Source organism: Sceloporus occidentalis, unplaced genomic scaffold (assembly GCF_023333645.1).
Source record: "Sceloporus occidentalis isolate IW3139 unplaced genomic scaffold, rSceOcc1.0.p SCAF_6, whole genome shotgun sequence".
NCBI lineage: Eukaryota > Metazoa > Chordata > Lepidosauria > Squamata > Phrynosomatidae > Sceloporus > Sceloporus occidentalis.
The window spans coordinates 136790836-136810422 of record NW_028316986.1 but is presented as its reverse complement, the minus strand read 5'-3'; positions in this window follow the sequence as shown (position 1 = coordinate 136810422).

The window sequence follows — 19587 nt, the reverse complement described above, 5'->3', positions numbered from 1 at the left end:
TCTACAACTGTGTCTCATTGTATTCATTTAATAATTTATAAGAACTATTCATGTTTTGCCACACTGCATGTACAATCAACGCAACCACATGTCCAGGATAGTGGTCACCTTGAAGCCCAGGTACCAGATCCAGTTGGGATCTAGATGATGAAAGGGCAAGCTGACTGATAGGAGTCCAAGGACTGGAGCAGTAGGGCCAAGCTGTATCGAGATTAAATTACAAAAGCCTACTTTATACCTGTTACACTTCATGTATACTTAAGATGTTTGGTTTGAACTAAACAGTAGTAGAGTGGTGCTCATACAATGCTCCTGCTAGCAAAAAGGAAAAAAAGTTTCCCTTCTTTCTGGAACAACACACATCTGCTGAAAATCTGTTCTCAGAGGGACTCTCTGAAAGGGAAGAGATAGCAGGGATGCACAGGAGAAGTGGGTGTCCCAGTGGCATCACTAGGGTTGGTGTCACCTGGTGTGGTAACTCATGGTATCAACCCCCCCCCCCCTCCATTGATCTCCTCCCATTTCACAACAAACAAAATCCAGTGAGGAAGCATGCCAGGCTTTCTCAATATTTGAGAGCCAATTTACGTGCACTTCCTCAATGTTTGGGAGCCGATTTACCAGTGCTTACCCCATGGCAAGTGCTGGTATGAATATCTCTATTGAAGGCAAGGTGGTGGTGGCTGGTCTGACAGGGAATGCTGAGGTGCATCTGTGCTGGCCTCAACCAGCGTCCATCATACCTGCTCTTGCTCAGGAGGAAGATCCACGATGCCTTCCCATTTTGCCATTTTGCCTTGGCATAGCTGGCCATGTGTCTCCAAAGGTGGCACCAGGTGAGTAATAGTGGGGCAGGGGAGACCAGGGAAAGAGGAATGAAGACATTTTCCAGAGGTGGCTTCTCTGGGGCCACCTCTGCTTTTCTGCATGGAGAAGCTAAGCATTGACAGCAGGGGGGTTGTATGGTGTTGTGAACATGCCTGTGGGCTTCCCAATTGCCACAACAGCTGCCTCCCCCTTGAGACGTATAGGCATGGGAAGACACCATGAGGATCACTGGGGTGACACCAATCCTAATGATGCTGCTGGGGAGATGTGCAAATCATATTTTCAAAATGTGTGAAATGATTTTTGTTAAACAACTTCCATGTTAGTTAGAATCTAAAATAGTTACAGGCATTTTTAGGAGGGTCGTTTGAATGCTGTCTTAGGTCCTTTGTGGGAGCTGCACAGAAGCAGAGCTTGGAAATCTTACTTTTTAGGATTACAAGTCTCAGGGGATACTGGGAGTTATAGTCTGAAACTTTTCCCAAGCTTTGCAGAATAGTAATTATTTAATTTACAGATGTGAAGAATCCCTCCAGATGCATAGCTTTTTCTTTTAATGCTTTTTTTTTTTTTTTTTTTTTTGCAACAGGATCATTAAACCAGTTCTTTAATTAAATCAGGCCTTCGCATCACAATTTTTCTTTTTAATTTGAACCTGTCTTATTTGGCTGGAGCTGCTAGCATGGCTCAATAAGCAGTGTTCAAACTATGGATCCGCTTGCTTAAAATAACCTCAAAAAGTCACTGTGCATAAGAAAGAGAGAGAGAAAGAGAGATTTTCCAGGAAACTGCATTCTTCAGAGGTTGATTAATATTCTGTTGCTCAATTTTTCCCCCAAGATGTGTTTTAGTCAAAAGTATATGAATATTTTAAAACCTCCAGTGTACGTTGCAAATCACTACACCATTTCTGAACTCCTTAAGATCTGTTCATTAATTGTAGCTGTGCTTCCTCTAGCATTAGGGAATCATGAGAGGTTTTGACAGAGGTGCACTGATTCAGATTTTAGTGGGAATGGAAGGAACAGGATGGGGGAGAAATTTCTAGTTCAACAGGATTTTAAAGGGCCATCCTTGAAAACACTTGCAATTTGAATTGTAAAAACCAGTTTCTTTGGAAAGCTTTTCTTACACTGCTATAACACCTGCTGTGATGTGTCACCTTTGGCACATCCCAAGGGTCTTCTGGCTGGGTGTGAATTTTCAACTTCTCTGTCAGACTGCAAGTAGGAGAATCTGGGAAGTGCATGGAAGGTAATACTGGGGAGGGGAGAAAGTGGGAGAAATGGGTGAAAATCACACTTCTTCCATCCCATACATGTACCCAGTTGAGGCAGCTTGAGCTCATATTAGAGTCAATTCACTTCCAAGAACTCCATGCCTTCCAACATTTCATAGATGCAAACCAGGCTAGGTGTGGCCAAGTGACATCAGAGTGTGGTCAAAATGGCAACAGTTAATAATGAGGAAGAAAGCAAAAGCTAAGCGAGGTTGTAGCAGTTTGCTTTTGTCTGAGTCTACAGGGAAGGACAAGTTTCCCTTCCCTTCCTCTCCTTTTCCACTAATGAATTAGTTTAGAGAAAACTAATTTTGCATTTGAACTCGTTTCAAGGCCAAGCTGCCAGGTGCACACTCCTTGGACTAGCAAAATGGTTGGCTGGTGGCATCACTCGCTGCCCCTCATTCCTGGCACCTTCTTCTCCAGCGAGCAAGAGCCGTCACTTCTTTAACCAGCTTCAAAATGGAGCTGAAGACCATCCTGTTCAGAGAAGCGTTCCCAGGCATTGCATAATTGTCACTTGCTATTTGATGTTCTTTTGCTGCCTGTTTTATTGAATCATTTCCTGTATTGCCATGTATTTTATATGTATTATCCTACTAGAGAGGCAGGTTAGCTCCAACAGGCCTCCCTGGTAGAAGATTAACCATCCATTAAGAAGCCAAGCCCTCTCTCCAGTCCATCTCCCCTGATCCAGGCCTCAGAGGTAGAGAAGAACTGCTGGCCCTCATCCCCTTCCCCACCACCACTCCCTTCTCCTTTTGTGTCGTGTCTTTTTAGATTGTAAGCCTGAGGGCAGGGAACCGTCCAATTGAAAAGACTGTATGTACAGCGCTGTGTAAATTTACAGCGCTTTATAAATAAAGGTTAATAATAATAATAACAATCCCTGGAGAGGGGGAGCATGAAGAATGTATGCCTGCCAGTTGGGCACCACCACCACACCTCCTGAAGACTGAGGTTGCCATGGGCACATCCACACAACAGTCTCAAGTTTCAAGAGGGGGATCATGAAGAACGCACACCTGGTAGCCAGGCGCTGCTGCCACTGCTGCTGTCACCATTCCCTTTCAAAGCGAGTGTGCATACAACAGTCTCAAGACTCCGGGGATTGTGGCAAGACCCAGCTGCTAGGCACACACTCTTAGTCCATAGAGATTGGAACACAGACCAAACCAAGGTTGGGGGGGGGGGGTCTCCCAATCAGAGTCCAGGCAACCAGACAAACAGTGATTGCTACACAGCTGATAGCCAGCAGTTAATGAGCAAACACTGTCATAGAGCAGCTTACAGTTCAGCGCTTACTTTACACAAAACATAAGCTTTAAGTTCCAGAGTTTAGCAATGTCTAAGTCAGGTCAACAGCACTCAGAGTCAACAAACAAAGTCCAGGTCAGGCTCAGAGTTCAGGAACATGATATGGAGCCAGGTAGGGCTGGGAATTTTATAGATCAGCACCTCAACACAGCTGCTTCCTATAAATCCTCTGAGATCTCAAGCCCTCTCTTTGTTGTCTCCACTTGATGAAGGTAGGTAGGTAAGTGGTCTATATCTGAATGGACAGGACTTTCTGCTAGAGCTGGTACTGCACTCGCATCTGTCTCCGAGACATGTGGCTCTGGAACCTCCTCTTGCTCTGGTTCAGCAGCAAGTCCATGCGCATGTTCTGGAAGCAGGGCATGATCCATGGAGGGGGTCTTAACTCAGTCTATACTTCTATCTCTATGGGCTAAAGCACCCAAACAAAACACCACTTCCATCTTGGAAAGTGGGGAGAAAAGCAGCCACAGCAGGGCAATTGTAAACTTGAGAATAATCAAATCCGCAGAAGTTAAACCAACTAAAGTCAAGGGTCAACTGTAAAGCTACTTTTACATGTTTCAGATTGAGTTTATGTTTTCTCTTACTTCTTTCTCTGGTTGACTATGTGGGGGTGGGGGGGTGAGTGACACCGGTTCAGTGCCTACCTTGACAGTTTGATTACTTTGCTTGAGAATTCCAGTACTATCCCTCACATTTCTTAACAGCATGCACCTACAGAATGCTTCCTTTGGAGCATTACTGATCAACAAGGCAGAAAAAGGTTTGGGACTCCAGCGAGGTTATTTTTGAGAGGAAATCACCTTCTCTGATGATAGACCTCCCTTTCTGCAGGCAGACATCTGCTGTATTGTGTGCAGATGCCCTCTCCTAGGTCCACAGGATTACAGCCTTAATTTCAAAAGAGGAGCCTTTCCAAATAAGAGGGGATTACATGTAAGAAGTTGAGAGGGAGATTCTGCATGAGAATTTTTTTCCAAGATGCTTAGATGTCAGCTGAAATGATGATAATAGGAGTTTAGAAAAAGTTTGCAGATTGAGAAAGTTTTGAACAAGAGGTTTGTAGTTACTGAGCAAAGTCAAGGAAGCTAGAAACTAATTAAATGGATGACATGAATGAATGAATTGCTAAAGATATTATTTAAAACACACTAAGCATTTCTTTAAATATATTGCAATCAAGAAATTATCTGGGAAGACAAACGGATTGCTAGATTAAAATGTGTGATGAGATTACTGAGAGAAGATAGACACCAGAGAAGCTGAACAAATCCTTGACATCTTTTTTTACTGGGAAGATTTGGATGGATACTGACTCCTGAACCATTCCACCACTACTACCCCCATCCCACATACACACAAGGAAGATATCTTAAAAATCAAAACAAATTGAAGTGACAAAATATGAATTTCTTTGGCTGACAAATTAGAATGTCACCAGGTCCATATCACTATACATAAATGATCTTTTAAAACTAGATATAAAATGTCTCATGTTATTAAAATCAGCTTTCTGCTTTTTAATTCTATGAGAGCTAGAGAGCAGCCAGTGTAATGCCAAGTGAAGGAAGATCACTGTGCTGGATAGATCAGTGAAAACAGAGTGAAAGGGGAAATTACAAATGAAAGGAATGGAAGAAAGTAATTAAAATGAACCAGAATGCCTTTATATGAGGGCAGGCAACTGTGGAAGGTTAGGGGGCCATATTAGTCTCCCCAGGAGACCTTGGAGGGTTATGTCACACAATGCACCTGCTCCTGAAAATCAAATGTTATGCCCCCAAATGCCTTCTAGGGGACAAAGGAGTCTTCTTGGGTCATTCTGTGCCCAGGAGAGACCTTTATAAAAACCAAAAAAAAAAAAAAAAACCAAACCCAACAACACTCCCTGTTTGATTTCTCTTTTAAAAAAGGCCTCTCTTAGCCGACATTGGGCCAGGGTGGGCCCATAGTGTGATGGAAATGCTCCCTACACTTCCTAAAGGGCCTACCTATAAGGAAGAACAATTTGATTTGCATCCTGTGTGTCTCTCAACGCTCCATCCCCTGCTACCCTTTTTATTCAGTGAGCTGGATGGATCTACGAAACCAATTCTCTGATTTGGAGGAGAATCCCCACCTCTGAGTCCTCCAAATCTCTTTATATCAGAAACCACCATAGAGACAGCACATAGGGAAATCTGTCCAGCTACTAGTTGTATATGGCAAAATGTGGACATATCCTCCAACCATCCTGATTTGGCAGAAATCATTCCAGTTTATCCTGTGTCATCCTACTTTTTCCAGCTGCTTTTAAAATGTCCCAATTTATCTCTCCTACTCCCATTTTCCATCTTTGCAGCCTATTTCAAGAGTTGCAAACACAGTACAAAATGCAAATGTAATTTGCACTCTATTAATTCAACAGTCCGGCCAGAGAGAGGAGAAGGAGAGGAGCTGCTTGGCAGCCATTTTGAGACCGTGTGCTTGAGACCGTGTGCTCGTTGCTGAAGGGGAGGAGCTTCTGTGAGTCACATCTGTGAGTCACAAGGGGGCGGAGCTAGCAGACTAGCTTATATACCAACTTCCAGAGCCTTCCAGAACAGTCCGGCCAGAGAGAGGAGAAAGAGAGGAGCTGCTTGGCAGCCATTTTGAGACCGTGTGCTTGAGACCGTGTGCTCGTTGCTGAAGGGGAGGAGCTTCTGTGAGTCACATCTGTGAGTCACAAGGGGGCGGAGCTAGCAGACTAGCTTATATACCAACTTCCAGAGCCTTCCAGAACAGTCCGGCCAGAGAGAGGAGAAGGAGAGGAGCTGCTTGGCAGCCATTTTGAGACCGTGTGCTTGAGACCGTGTGCTCGTTGCTGAAGGGGAGGAGCTTCTGTGAGTCACATCTGTGAGTCACAAGGGGGCGGAGCTAGCAGACTAGCTTATATACCAACTTCCAGAGCCTTCCAGAACAGTCCGGCCAGAGAGAGGAGAAGGAGAGGAGCTGCTTGGCAGCCATTTTGAGACCGTGTGCTTGAGACCGTGTGCTCGTTGCTGAAGGGGAGGAGCTTCTGTGAGTCACATCTGTGAGTCACAAGGGGGCGGAGCTAGCAGACTAGCTTATATACCAACTTCCAGAGCCTTCCAGAACAGTCCGGCCAGAGAGAGGAGAAGGAGAGGAGCTGCTTGGCAGCCATTTTGAGACCGTGTGCTTGAGACCGTGTGCTCGTTGCTGAAGGGGAGGAGCTTCTGTGAGTCACATCTGTGAGTCACAAGGGGGCGGAGCTAGCAGACTAGCTTTATATACCAACTTCCAGAATTTTAGTTTTCTTTAACTGAACAACTCTGCTCAAGTGGCATCAGGTTAGAATCGGATATTGAAACAGAACCTTCCCTTTAAGTTTAAGTACATTCCTTTAAAGAAGTATTCCCAGTAGATTGACTGTTATACTCATTACTAAAGACTTTGCAGTATGGACAACGAGGGATCTGCTGCAGTCACCTGCAACTCTTGTGGGATGTTTCTCTTCTTGCCTACAGAAGTGGAGAACTTCACATGCACCAAGTGCAAGTTGGTAGCACTCTTGGAGGAGAAAGTGCAGCAGCTGGAGTCCAGAGTAGCTACACTTCAGCATACTAGGGAACAAGAGGATTTCCTGGACACAATAGAACTAACCATCTTGGATGAGTACCACGCAGAGGAAGATGCTAGGGTGGAAGAGGCCACTTGCCAAACAGAGGAGGCAGACAGCTGGAGGAATGTCACAAAGAGAAGTAAGCCAAGAAGGAATTGTTCGGGGAGCTTGCAGCTAGAGAATCGATTCCAAGCTCTTTCCCTTATCAAGGAGGATGAAGAAGAGCAGCATGGACAAACTTCAGGGACAGAGCAGGGGAGCCTGAGAGTCCCACCCGAGGGAACAGTCGCTGCTAAGCCTCGGAGGAGGCGTGTGGTCGTAGTGGGGGACTCCTTGCTGAGGGGTACAGAAGCAGTGATTTGTAGGCCTGACAAGATGTCTCGAGAGGTGTGTTGTCTTCCAGGTGCAAAGATCCGTGATGTGACAGAGAGGCTGACAAGACTGGTCAAGCCTACTGACCAATACCCCTTCCTTTTGGTCCACGTGGGAACTAATGATACTGCAAGACACAGCATTCAGAACATCAAAAGGGATTACGAGGCGCTTGGTAGGAAGCTGAAAGGAATGGATGTACAGGTTGTCATCTCGTCTCTTCTGCCAGTTGAAGGGCATGGTCCAGGAAGGGAGAGGAAAATAGCAGATGTGAACAACTGGCTTCGCAGATGGTGCCGCCGAGAAGGATTTGGATTCTTCGATCATGGGCTGCGGTTCCATGAGGAGGGACTTCTTGCAACGGACGGGTTGCATCTCACGCCAGTTGGAAGAAATGTTTTTGCCAACAGTCTCAAGAACTTGATCAGGAGAGCTTTAAACTGAGTTCCGAGGGGAAGGGAGACAATATTAAGGAAGGAGAAAGGGATGGCGAAAATAGTCAAACTGACACAGAGGAAACAAGGCAAACAGTGCAAGGACCCAACAGTGGGAGGCAAAAAAACTTGCACAGGCAGCAAGTAAAAGGGAACCATGGTCTGCGATGTCTCTACACTAATGCACAGAGCATGGGAAATAAGCAGGATGAACTCGAACTCCTAGTACAACAAAGCAAATATGATATAATAGGCATCACTGAAACCTGGTGGGATGAGTCTCATGATTGGAATGTGGAAATAGAGGGGTATAACCTTTTTAAGAGAAATAGGCCAAACAAGAAAGGAGGAGGAATAGCACTATATGTCAGAGATATTTTCACCAGTGAAGAGATCCTGGACATCAATCATGGAAGCCAGGTGGAGAGCATCTGGATAAGAATCAAAGGGGAGGGAAACAACAAGGATGTTACGGTGGGAGTCTACTACAGACCCCCAAGTCAGACTGAGGAATTGGATGATGCCTTTCTAGAACAGATGACCACACACTCAGAAAGGAGAGATGTAGTAGTGATGGGCGACTTCAACTACCCTGATATTTGCTGGAAGTCAAACTCAGCAAAATCCTCAAGGTCTAGCAAATTCCTCACTTGCCTGGAAGACAATTTCATGGTCCAAAAGGTGGAAGAGGCAACAAGGGGGTCAGCTATTTTAGATCTGATCCTAACCAACAAGGATGACTTGGTTAATGGGGTGCAAGTGGTGGGATCATTAGGTGGAAGTGACCATGTTCTCCTGGAGTTTGTAATACAGTGGAAAGGAGAAGCCAGGCATAGTCAGACACGCATCCTAGACTTTAGGAGAGCGGATTTCAGTAAACTTAGAGAAGTATTGAGGGCGATTCCATGGTCAGAAATACTAAAAGATAAAGGAGTTCAGGATGGATGGGAGTTTCTCAAAAGAGAGATACTGAAGGCACAATTTCAAACAGTTCCAGTGAGAAGGAAAAACGGGAGGTGTCTCAAGAAACCAGGATGGATGACTAAGGAACTTTCAACTGAGCTAAGTTTGAAACGGAACATGTATAAGAAATGGAAAAAGGGGGAAATCACGAAAAAGGAATTCAAAGAAATAGCAGGCATGTGTAGGGGTAAAATCAGAAAAGCTAAAGCGCAGAATGAACTCAGGCTTGCTAGAGAGGTTAAAAAGAATAAAAAGGGATTTTTTTGGATATGTCCGCAGCAAAAGGAAGAAGAAGGAAACGGTAGGGCCACTGCGTGGAGAAGATGGCAAAATGCTAACAGAAGACAGAGAAAAGGCTGAATTACTCAACACCTTCTTTGCCTCAGTCTTCTCAGAAAAGGCAAAGGGTGCTCAACCTGAGGATAATGGAGCAGAGGACAGAATAGGGGAATTTCAGCACAGAATAAGTAAAGAGATAGTAGAGGAACACCTTATTAATCTAAATGAATTTAAGTCTCCGGGACCAGATGAACTCCATCCAAGGGTATTAAAAGAACTGGCAAATGTAATATCGGAGCCATTGGCAATAATCTTTGAAAACTCCTGGAGAACAGGAGAGATCCCAGCTGACTGGAGGAGGGCAAACGTTGTCCCCATCTTCAAAAAGGGGAAAAAAGAGGATCCCAACAATTATCGTCCAGTTAGTCTGACATCAGTTCTAGGAAAGATTCTGGAGCAGATCATTAAACAGAGAGTCTGTGAACATCTAGAAGGCAATGCCATAATCACAAAAAGTCAACATGGGTTTCAGAGAAACAAGTCATGCCAGACAAACCTAATCTCTTTCTTTGATAAAATTACCAGCTTGGTAGATGAAGGGAATGCTGTGGATATAGTATATCTTGATTCCAGTAAGGCCTTTGACAAGGTTTCCCATGACATTCTTGCAAACAAGCTTGTAAAATGTGGGCTAGACAAAGGAACTGTTAAATGGATCTGTAATTGGTTGACCGGCCGAACCCAAAGGGTGCTCAACAATGGCTCCTTTTCATCCTGGAGAGAAGTGACCAGTGGGGTCCCACAGGGCTCTGTCCTGGGCCCAGTGCTATTCAACATCTTTATCAATGACCTGGATGACAAAATTGGGAGCATACTTATCAAATTTGCAGATGACACCAAATTAGGAGGAATAGCTAATACCCCAGAGGACAGGATCAAGATTCAAAATGACCTGAATAGACTAGAAAGCTGGGCCAAAGCTAACAAAATGAAATTCAACACAGAGAAATGTAAGGTATTGCACTTAGGGCGGAAAAATAAAATGCACAGATATAGGATGGGTGACACCTGGCTGAATGAAACTACGTGTGAAAGGGATCTAGGAGTCCAAGTAGACCACAAGTTGAACATGAGTGAACAGTGTGATGCGGCAGCTAAAAAGGCCAATGCTATTTTAGGCTGCATCAATAGAAGTATAGTGTCTAGATCAAGAGAAGTAATAGTGCCACTGTATTCTGCTCTGGTCAGGCCCCACCTAGAATATTGTGTCCAGTTCTGGGCGCCACAATTCAGAAAGGACATTGAGAAACTGGAACGTGTCCAAAGGAGGGCGACAAAAATGGTGAAGGGTCTGGAAACCATGCCCTATGAGGAACGACTTAAGGAGCTGGGGATGTTTAGCCTGGAGAAAAGAAGGTTAAGAGGTGATATGATAGCCCTGTTTAAATATTTGAAAGGATGTCATGTTGAAGAGGGAGCAAGCTTGTTTTCTGCTGCTCCAGAGACTAGGACCCGGAACAATGGATGCAAGCTACAGGAAAAGAGATTCCACCTGAACATTAGGAGGAACTTCCTGACAGTAAGGGCTGTTCGACAGTGGAATGCACTTCCTCGGAAGGTGATAGAGTCTCCTTCCTTGGAGGTCTTTAAACAGAGGCTGGATGGCCATCTGTCAGGGATGCTTTGAATTGGATTTCCTGCATGGCAGGGGGTTGGACTGGATGGCCCTAGTGGTCTCTTCCAACTCTATGATTCTATGATTCTATGATTCTATGATTCTAGGAGGGAGAGGAGAGGAAGGTTGGATTCTTGCCCTTCCCTGTAGGCTCAGGCAAAAGCAAAGTGCACCAACCTCTCCTAGCTTGTGTTTTCTTCCCCAATAATAACTTTGCCATCTTGTCCACACTTTGATGTTGGTTGGCCACATGTCTCAGTTTTCATCCATGAAATGTTGTAGGGCAGTGATGGTGAACTTTTTCGAGGCTGAGTGCCCAAACTGTAACCCAAAACCCACTTATTTATTTCAAAGTGCCATGTCCCTCTGGCTTTCTTGTAACAAACTCTGGCAAACTCTGTGCTGGGGCGACGGCACATGTGCCCACAGAGAGGGCTCTGAGTGCCACCTTTGGCACGTGTGCCATAGGTTCGCCATCACTGTTGTAGGGTATGTATTCAAGTCCTTTCTAATTACATATACAGTGTGTCTGCATCACATGCAGGCGCGTCTTATGCGGCTTTCAGCATATGCTGAAAGCCACGCCAGAAAAAGCCCTCACGTGCCTCAGAAGAAGTAATAATAGGGTGCGCACCCATGGCATGTGTGTCATGCCGCACCGTGAGCAGGAACCCCATTATTTCTACATAATACATACACTGGACTTCCCTTATGCTGTGGGGTCTGGAACGGATCCCCCTGTAAGGGAAGGGCTCACTGTATTCCTAAAGTTATAATAAGCATTTACTGTATCATGTGCACAGCTAAAAAAATTCATTCCTGTATATTTCCATCCCCTGCCCCACCCCCAAAAACTTTGGCCTTTTTAGTTAACTTTGTCCTAGTTTTGGGGGATTTTTTTCTTTCTTTTTGTTTAAATGTGTCTTGATTTTACTAGATTTCCTACTTCCTCTGCAACACTGGTCTTATTTTTGGCCCTGAAAAAATTGTCAGTGTGTATGGCATACAGCTTACTCTTGGGATCCATTAATTTGCCTTTGAAGATGTTCCATTTCCATTTATCAGACTCTTTGCAGCCGTTGCCTCATGGGATCTCATTCCATTCTGTCTATTTTGGACTTCCTTCCCTGATGAAATTCAGGGGCTATTATTTGCCTCTTTATGATCTCACTATTTGTAAATCTGACTCAATAAAACCTGCTCATTGTTCCTCATAAATCCCCTGCCCCTGTTATTAGCATACTCTGCACTATTCAAAACAAAGCGAAGGATGTTAAAAATTTAATATGGGAACTCATCAGAAAACCATCAGTTATTTTGGGGGGGGGGGGGCTCTAAATCAGTCTTCAGAGAAGAAGCCATTTTAGACTGTTGCAACAAAAACAGGAACCTTCTTGTGGCAACAAAAACAGGAACCTTATTATGGCCAAAGCTTTTGTGGACTAGAGGCCACTTCATCAGAAGCCTGAACAGAAGCTGAGGCTACCATAATTATGCTACTTGTGCCCCCCAGGGCCATGTTTGTCACATCTTGCTCTATGTCCCTTGAAAAACTTACCCTAAATATGGTCAATCACACCTCCAGAAGTTTTGTATTTTAGGGATAAACTATTGTAGGTGCAATGGAATTGCAAGTGACATCATTGCCATCTTTGATGACAAGTTCTGCATTTGAACAATAAAAATAAAAGTCTATTTACCAGTTTTGCTGGCATGTTACGAACACCTGAACATTGACCAGTTGCATGTTGTTTATCATGGTTTTGTTAAACCATTGCAACAAAGCAGAGTGTCATGCTAACATATAATTTCAATGGAACAACGTTGTTTACAAATAAAGTATACTGAGATGCTTGGATACTGATTTAAATCTGAATATTCTCATTTAGAGCCAGCAGTGTAGTGGTTTGAACATTGGACTATGACTATGACTACTTTCAAATCCCTATTCAGCCATGGAAACCCACTGGGTGGCCATTTTAGCTTCCCTAGGGAAGGAGTCCCAACATTTAGGAGCAGCAAGCAAGAAGGTCGTACCCACTGTTCCCATCAAACATAGTCAGACACAAAGAGAGCCTCTCCTGCAGATCTTAGAGCTTGAACAGGCTCATATAAGGACATGATCGCCCTTCAGATCATCTAACTGTATATCCTGTCTGAAGCCCCAGAGAGCCACTGCCAGTCAGAGGAGACAATAGTGGGCTAGCTGGATCAATGATGGGATCTTCTTGTATTCCCATGTTTCAAAGAAGGGTGTTGACAAAGGGTGTTGACAATGGTGTGTTTGGAATTACTAGCCTTTCTTTTCTTTATTTGCTGGAAAACACCCTTAAACTATTAGCAACACAATCTTATATGATTTGGGTTCAAAACCTAGTTCTGCTGGGTTTTGATGGGGCTTACTCCCAGGTATGTCAGGTGTTTCAACTCTGAAACACTAGGGCTCAAAAGGACTTAATTTTAGCTGTTATGCCCGAGTTAAATGATATCAAGTGTACATTAAGCCTATTGATAAAAAAGAGGCATCCTCTAAAGAAAAGAATGCATAAAGATCTATGCCTTTCTATGACTTTGTTTTTGAATTGCTTTCTATAGAGGGAAAAGTGTTTACTGCTAACAATTCTAAATGCCTAAGATAGTCTGCCAGCATAATGACCTGCCTGTTTACCTTCCTACCTTGTATTCATTCATGCCTCTCTAGAGACATTTGGAGAAGAGGATGAAACATTTGTGCTTAGATTGTGGGTGCCGTTGTAGACACCAGACCTCCCAATGAGTGATGACTCTCATATTATATTACAGCTCCACTTAGTTTTGTTTTGTAAACATGTAAGCCTTGATAGGTACCATGAGTGGGTTGGGGGGAAATGTGTTCCAGTATGTAGTAAACAGGAGGTTAGTTGGTTGTGAAAAGGTGTGTGAGATGAAGGGAAGGAAGAGAACAATAGAAGGGGGAAGGAAAAACATGACTCGCAGAGGTAACATTCCATTAACAAGCAACATTCTCACCAGCTGGCATTTTATGTTGCCTTTCACAGGCTTCAAGAGGTGGGTATTATGGATAGAAAATAGACATTTAATGACTAGGTGAGCTTGTCAACTGGTTCACTACATTATTCACAATTATATAGTGGTCCCATGGTCTCTGCCGGGATTTGGTTCCAAGACCCTCTGTGGACACCAAAATCCATGGATGCTCAGGTCTCATTTTATTCAGTGGCACAGTAACATGGTGTCCTTTTTATAAAATGGCAAAATCAAGGTTTGCTTTATGGAATTTATATCTTTTCTTTTAATGTTTTCAAACTGTGGATGGTTGAATCTGTGGATAAAAAAATCCACAGATACAGAGGGCTAACAGCATGCAGGATTTTTAAAGTAAATAAAGTAATAAAAACTCAACTTGTACATCCTGCATTCTTTGAAAATGTATAATAAAATCAGAAATTCACAAAATAGTTGATGGAAGGCTTTGGCACTGCTGTGGATCAAGCCTGTATGCTGGTGCTTCAGTGTGAACATCCTTACCACGTGACCCCTTTCCTTTGCTTACTGGAATGCAATGTAGGTGGGGAGAGCTTGTGGTAGTAACATAGTAGGACCTCTGTTTGGCAATATGTGTTGCCATGTATTCTGTGTGTACAGCATTCAGACATGAAAAACATAAACAAAAAGGAAATGAATTTCAAGCTTAAGCTCCCTTATTTTTATCAGATGAGTCTCAGACAGGCAGGGAGGATTGATAGTGAAGAAGCCAGTGAGATAGGCTGCAGTCAGCAAAAGGTATTGAGGAAAGGTCTGTTGCAACTCGAAATTATTTCTTGAAGGAGGGGGAAATGTTGGGATTTCCTTGGCAATTATTTCAGGTTTTAAATGAGGGGTTGTTGGGTAGGGACACCAATTCCATGAGGTTTTAGGGTTTGAAAAGGAGATTCTGCTACTTCTGCATTGGTGGGATTCTTCTCCTTGATTAATGAATAATCAAATGTTTTTAACTGCTGGACCATCATTGAAGTCCCACTGATCTTTTGGTTTGTTTCATGTCATATACATCCTACCAATTGCTTGCTTCCTTACAAAACAAAGGCATTTTCAGAAGCAAAGTGACATTTCTGTTTATCTGCTCTCCCCATATATGTTTGGGAGGGAATGCATGTTTAGTTAACGTTGTTAATGCAAACTCCAAACTGGTTAAAATTCCTTATAAAGTAGGCATTCTGTTAGTATACCTTTTGCACGGCACTCACAGGTACATTTAAAAAAAAAAAAAAGAAAACCAGATTTAGTAAATATCAGTTGCCGAAATGGAGTGAAGCTATTTGCCTTTTCCATAGGCTATGGTATGTAATGAATATGTAAAATGCAAGTGCTTTGGCTCCCAAAGGATTATTTTTATTCACAAACATGATTATATGCCAGATATGGGAAGTTGGTCCCAAAAAAGCATAAATGTTTTATTTTGAGAAGCAGACATATTTAGCCGTGAAATAAGCGGTTGCAATTCCCAACAGAGTCCACATTTCTTTTCTTCCTGGTGACAGATGAGGGTTATGTTTTGAGTTCTTTTGTAATTACTTCTGAGTAATTTGGATAGTCGCTATAGCCCCTTTACTCAGCAGGAGATGATTAACCTCTTTTTAACTTCCTTGATAGAAGAGGATGAATTGGTTCAATAGAATTATTTCCCCACCATTCTTTTCATGAATCGATTATAAAGAAAAGACCAGGCTTTTAAGATGAATAAATGTTCTCCGTAGTGAAATGTCAAGCATTTAAATTTAAAAATAAAATAAGATGGATTTCGCCAAATGTTGCAGACTGTTACATACAGGCCAGGAATATCAATGCCTATTAATTGGCTGGACTGTATTGGAAAGGACAACCAAAATCTTAGGAAGTACTAGAAGGGAATGAAGCTGGGTGGGATGTGGTGAGAGAAGAGACAGATGATAGTTTCTACCAAGGGTTGACAGTAATGAGCGATTGAGGTCCCTTAAGATATCATCCACTTCATGTATGACAAACAGGTTTTGCAGAGGGGTTATTAACCACTTCAAAAACCAAGAAAACATTTAATTGAAGGAATTGATTATTTCAGCAATAGAAACAAGAAGACAGAAATAAGAAATAAGAAGTTAATGAAATTAACGAATTATGAGGAGTGGTTTAGGGAGCTGGGTATGCTTAGCCTGGAGAAGAGAAGATTAAGAGGTGATACGATAGGCCTGTTTAAATATTTGAAGGGATGACATATTGAAGAAGGAGCAAGCTTAATTTCTGCTGCTCTAGAGACTAGGACATGGAACAATGGATTCAAACTACAGGAAAAGAGATTCCACATCAACATTAGAAAGTAAGAGCTGCTCTACAGTTAAATGTGCTGTCTTGGAGTGCGGTGGAATGCTTTGCTTGTGTCTTCCTGCATGACGGGGGGTTCAGTTGGATGGCCTTGTGGTCTCTTCCAACTGTATGATTTTATAAAAGAAAGAAAGAAAAAAGAAAGAAAGAAAGAAAGATAAAATAATGTCAAATTGAGCTCAAAATTGCTTACTCTCAAGTAATTGGGCATAGGATGATAGCATCAGTCTTATTGGCCACATCATAAGAAGGCATGACTCACTAAAAATGATGCTAGGAAATGTAGAGGGAAGTAGAAAGAGAGGAAGACAGCACACTACAGACTCTTTCAGAGAGCCCATGAGCCTGAGCATTGTTAGAATATCTAGATTTTATTAAATTTTGGAGTGTGTGGATTTCACTCTGGCCTCAAACTGACTTCCTAGTGGAGCCGCCATTTCTCAGAAGTGAGGAGACCAGGTTGGCAACTTGCAAGGGAGGGGGCAGGATCCCTAGGAATAATACTCTTGGAAATTCCTCACAGGAAGTTTGGGAGTTGCTAAATGGAAAAGCCATTACCTCCAAAACCAACACAATGCAGACTGTTTCTTTTCAGCCTCACACTTGATGGGCCGGTGATCCAATCAGTGACCCACTCATCTATCTGTTTGTCTTCCCTCAATTGTGTCAGATCCAACTGCATTGACCAAGCTATTCTCCACCTGGGCTTAACAAAGCCCAGGCAATTAAGCACCGTTGTCTCTTGGCTTCGGCCAAACCATTAAGCTCATTGCTAGAGGCTAGATTTTGCCTATAAGAACCTCTAGATGTGTTCACTCAGGTGTGCTATTTTCAGAATACAGCTGCTCCATGTCAGACTGGACTCTGATTTTAGCTCCCTTGGCCATTTCCCCCCACGTTCCTGTGGCCATGTCTCTTCCATCATTCACATCTGCATTGGACTCCCAGAGAAGTCTTCTGAAGTGAGTATTGCCCATAGTACTGCCTCTCTCAATCTATACCCGAATTTCCCTCCTTTGCTTTCATTGAGTAGTTTGTATGTGTGTGTGTGCCTTTTGCTGTATGTTTGTTTCCCCTTTTAATAAATATTTGGACTTTAATTTGAGCAGTCTGTCTCAGAGTCATCTTTTAAGGGATTATTTGGCCCTTTGGTATACAATGCGAGGGCATTGTTAACCCTCCCTCTCGGCAATTTGAGTTAATTAAGAAAGTCCCCTGATTAGAGACTTCCTAACAGCATGAATCCTAAGCAGAGTGGTTTAGGATAGGGGGACCTGAATATGTCTCATTTTCAAGGTTGCTATGAGTCAAGTCCAAGGGCAGTTAACAACAACAAGCACTCCTGTTGAGCAATGTAGACTTATGAGTAACTCTGAAGTGGCAAGAGCAGGTGACACACATTTTAGTAAGCTGGTACTTTGGTGACAAGAAGTAATTTCATTTTAAAAAGAGGATAAATGAGCAAAACAAGGTAATGTTCTGTTCAGCCAGCTCTTCCTCTCTCCAACATTGTCATTTGCATACTTGCCATTCAAGCAACCTGCTGCCACTCCCCAAAGCTTGCTTCCAGATTAATGACTGTTTAAGAACTTAAAAACATTTTCACCAGGATGGATTAATCATTAGTCAGCTCCGGCATCCTGTCAGCAGCAGCAGCAGCCGGAAGTGCAGAACAGAACCCAGGATGAAATTTGATCCCCTCTGTCATTGGCACGAAACATCCTGCCTTTTGAATTTTGGATCCAGAATCCTGGTTATTAGAGCTCATTTTTCAACTGTACAACTTCACGTGACATCAACCTTCAGGCAGCAGAAGATACAACTGGGAAAATGCAAAACTTGCAAACATTCCTTTTTGTACTATAGCACCCTGACAGAGGGCCTTCCAAATATGATGGTTAAAAATAATCTAAAAATAATAATGGTCATGATTCCCTCCTCAGCCAATAAAGAATTGTGGAGCAGTGGCATCACTAGGGGGTGTGGTGGTGCAGACCACACTGGGTGACACCCTGGGGGGTTCACTTTGTGGCATAGTACACCCGGGTGGGGTGGGGGTGGGGGGGGGGGCGACTGCTGCTGCTGCCTTTTGGCTCACATGCAGCCATAGCCATGAGAAACTTAGAAGGCTGGGAGGGGGGCAGGTGGTGGCTGCTTTCCAGGTCCTGCACAGTAATGGCCATGCAGGATTCAGAAGGCTGAGGAGGCTGCTGAGAGGGCCATGTGCTCTCTCTACACTGCTACTACAGCAGCGAGGTGGGTGGAGTGCCCTTTTGTCCCTGTGCCTGGTGATACCCCTGGTGGGGATGCCACTGCTGTGGAGCATGTTCATGGATTAAAAGTACCTACAGAACAAGATGTGAGACAACAAAATATTGCAGAGGGCAATAGTGCTGTGTGCATTTCTAGCTATTCCACCCCATTCCCTTCCCCATCTGTTTTTCCAGTTTCTCCCCCAGCTCCCATTCAGCATTCTAGGAACATGTACAGATCTTTGGGGGAATGTTTGGTGTGGAGGGAGGCTCCTCCTTAGGCTTTTCCTAAAAGACCTATTGTATTTCTACAATCCTTCATATTCTGTGAAACATGCTGAACCCTCCTCCCCTTTGTGTGTTAGTGTTTAGGTTTTGGCAGCATATAAACCATGACACTCGCAGTCTGAACATGAGAGAGATAATCAAGAGCCTTGCGGCACCTTAAAAGACTGTCATGTTTTATCTGGATAGACATTTGCACTTGACGTTCCTTTCACTGGTACCCTTTCTGGAAGTCAGAAAGAAAGTAAATGATAAAGGTTTTCTTTATGCCAAGAGGAAACTGGGGTGTAATGACTGTTGCCTTCATATTGCACTTGGTGGTGTCCCAGAAGTATCTAAACAGGCGACATTGTAAGGAGATGGCTGGATTAGAGTCCTGGATTAGATTTGTTAGTTTAATCTAGAAACAATCTTCTGACATTCTCTTGACCCTTCATAGGAGCCTGAACTACAAACCCCAAAATGCAACAGGAGGTAGGCACAGCATTTAAAGCGGCCTAGCCCCATGTTAAGAGTGTAAAGCAATAAGCCCCACAGTTGGCATCATCAAAGCAGAGTTTAATTTTTTAAAAAAAAAACTTGGGTGCTACAGTTTGCAGAAGGACCCAGCCAGCATATAATGCAAGCTTAGTCCCCCAAAGGTAACATTTCCATGAATCAAGGAAGAGAGATGCTGGATCATATGGGATTTTCTCTACTGAGATGCTAATCCCCAACTGTTTTATAATATAAGACTGTACAAGTCTTCTTAGAAAGAAATCCTACTGAATTAAATAGGGCTTGCTCACTGAAGTCAGTGGGACTTTCTTCACAATCAGGATATTTAGGATTATGCTAAGTGAAGGGCAGAGTATGGGCTTTCACATGTCAACCCCTAGCAACTTGAGTTGGTGTAGTCATTGGGGAAAGAAATGTTGTAACTTGCAGCATAACAACTTTTG